Genomic DNA, 3,244 nt, shown 5'->3' with positions numbered 1-3,244 from the left:
TTTTATCCTTTTTTCCCTCATTGGCGTCTCCTTTATTTACTGGAGCTTTTCTTCCAAACTCCCAATTGCTTGATCCTTCTTTCTGTAGTATGGCTCCTTCCCCAGATAACCTCATTCAGTGTTCCACACACTATCTACATTCTATCTTAAAGTCCTGAACTCTAACACCCTCCTTGACACTTCCCTCATAGACAGCAAGCATCTCAATTGTAACTGGCCAAAGGAGAACAATGTGGACAATGCCCTTGGCAAATGTAGTTTCTGTCAATAGTTTTCTTTGTCAGAAAATGTCACAGTAGCTGGATACCTGTTACTCAGGCCTGTAATTCTAGCTACATGGGAAGCTGAAATTGGGAGGATCATAGTTTAAGGCAAGCCAGGGCACATAGATGAGACCAATTATAAACCAATAGCTCAGCATTGTGGCACATGCCTATCAGCAATGGCAGCCTGAGAGCAGGATGATTATGGTACCTGGCCAGCCTGGGCAGAAAAATTCATGAGATTTTATCTCAACTGGAAGAAGCTGGTTTCCCTGAATATGCATCATTACTCCTGAAGTCAACAGCAGCCAGATGGATTATTTAAAGATTTAGATGAGATATTTTTCAATGCCTAAATCCAATCACTTTGCAACTGGCCCTCTGCTTCACTGAGGAAAAAAAAAGCCATAAAGACATGAGCCTGCTACAGTCTCTCTTCCTTCTACGCAGTCTTTGAACTACGCTGGCCTGCATGCTGTTGGGGGCTTTTACCAGCACACTTCATCCTTAGATTCTTTACACTTGTTCAACCTACAATAACCCTCCAAAGTTGTTACCTGAACTGGTTACTTTATTACCTTCAGGTGTTGTCTCAAGGTCTGTTCACTGAAATTTTTCTTTTTTTTTTAAATTTTTTATTGTGAAAATACTGTACAGAGGGGCTACAATTACATGGGCAAGGTAATGAGTACATTTCTTATCAAGCATTATAGCCTCCTCCTTTGTTTCCCCTTCCCATCCCTTCCCAGTCTCCTCCCGTCCCCCCCCCACCCAATCTTCCTCCCCCCAAAGTTGTAAAGTTCGTTTTCGACATGACAACTTGTACTTCTCATTGTTGCAACGGGTCCACCTTATCAGTCTTTCGCTCCCACCTCTACTTCAGCCAGTTTCTTCTTTTCCAGCTAGTGTTTCCACATTAATCTCCCCTCCACTTATTTAGTTTGTTGTCAGTCTCTCATATAAATATGTAATCCTCTAGAGGATAGATACTTCTATCTACTTTGTTCTTTGCATACTCTCTAGGCCTAGAAGAATGCCCACATGTAAGCAGAATGCTTAAATCCAGTCATGTTTACGTTGCTCTTACTATAAGAAGACAGTGGAGAGTGATAGGGCTAATGAGTAAATATACTTTTTGTGGGAAGCCAGTGATTGGAAAAGGATCTGAGTAGCTTCGGGGATTTTTAGAGATGTACGATCCCCGGCTCCATCCTGCATCCAGTGCATTACACTCTATAGAGTTGGGGCTAGAATCCAACATTTTGAGTGTTAACTAGCTCTCCATGCAATACAGCTGAACAAATGGGAACCCTTAACAGGAGCAACCAATGCTCTCTGCCAAGGTGGCAGTGTAACTAGCTCTAGTGCATTAGCCATAGTCTCCAACCCCAACATTTCTATCTTTAACCTCATGACATCTATATTTTACACATGTGTGCCAAGTACTGGCAACTGTGAAGAATTTATATCTTGGCCTATTCTGTAAAATCAGGCAGTCTGTCTTATAAGAATCCCAGGGCAGCTTTGGGAAATAATGGGATATAAAATTAGAACATAATGGTTCAGATTTTGAAGGGCATTGGTAATAATAGGTTCAGAAGCAGTGATATATTGAAGTGAGTGAAATGGCATTTTGTGATACAATATCTTGGTGGAAGAAAATGTGGGAAAGTACAGTACATTGATGCAATGGAACCATCAGTTACTTCCTGCAGTCTGTTGCTGTAATACTGGCATTTGGATTAGTCCTTGAACTTTTCCATCGTCAAATTATGTCACATATGAGCTGGGGACCTAACTGAGGCTTTCCACTTGTATAAGCTTCTGCCAATGTTTTCCCAGCAAGGCAAGATGGAGGAGGGAACGGATACTCCACTAACTATGTCATTTATACTTTAATGGTGACTTTTTTATCTGTACAATCCACTACCATGCTGACAAATGACAAGTTACTGATTTGTGGACTGAGAAACAGACTGAAGTATTTTCATTTCTGTCTCGGGCATGGAGAAAAGTATCTTAACAACATTAAAACAAATAGGGTTTATTTTGACCTAAATGAATCCCTTCATTTGGCTCATAATACTTATCAAACTCTTATAAAAACAATATTTGAAGAAATAATATAAGCCACTTAGAAATGCAGTAATCAATTTTTTTACTTAACATCAACAATAGTTTATAGTTTACTCGAGGAAAAAATGAGTATTAGAGGTAGCAGTTTTATTAAATTTAATATAATGAAAATGTTTATATAGGTGTTGGGTTGTATAAAAATAAGGCAAAATATACTTGAAAAGGTTGGTGGCATCCAAAATGATCTTTTATATAATCCAGATAGGTAAGAATTCACTTTCAGGGGGTGATCTAGCATAAAGATAAATATTGGGCTGTCTGGATTATTGATAGTAGGTAAAACTATAGTAGTTGGTGGATTTTTAAAATTTTTATTTTATTATAAAGGTACTGTACAAAGGGGTTACAGTTACATGAGCAAGGTAATGAGTACATTTCTTTTTAAATTTTAATTTATTGTAAAGATGTATACAGAGGGGTTACAGTTAGACGAGTAAGGCAATGAGTACATTTCTTATCCAGCATTGTTATTCCTTCCCTTGTTGTTCTCCTACTATCCCTTCCTTCCCCCAACTCATTAACCCCACTGCCACCACCAAATTGTAAGTTTATTTCCAATATACTGTCTTGTGGGTATTATTGTTGCAATGGGTCATCCTGTGTCCTTGTTTCAGTGTTTGGTTATTTCCCTTCCCTTCCCCAAATTAGATAAATGTATATACAAGATATAAGGTGCCAAAATCAAGTACAGTGACAACAGAGGATATACCATAGGGGGATTTAGTAGAAAGTGTGATGGTCTAGAATCAAACCTTCTGCTATAGGGCCAGAAGAGGTAATGAAGAAAACCAAGATCTCAGAATTATATGAGATACTTCCACAGAATGCTGAGGGAAAGATGATGT

The sequence above is a fragment of the Dipodomys spectabilis genome, unplaced genomic scaffold (assembly GCF_019054845.1).
Source record: "Dipodomys spectabilis isolate Male_0828 unplaced genomic scaffold, ASM1905484v1 ptg000081l, whole genome shotgun sequence".
NCBI lineage: Eukaryota > Metazoa > Chordata > Mammalia > Rodentia > Heteromyidae > Dipodomys > Dipodomys spectabilis.
This window is presented reverse-complemented; position numbering follows the sequence as displayed.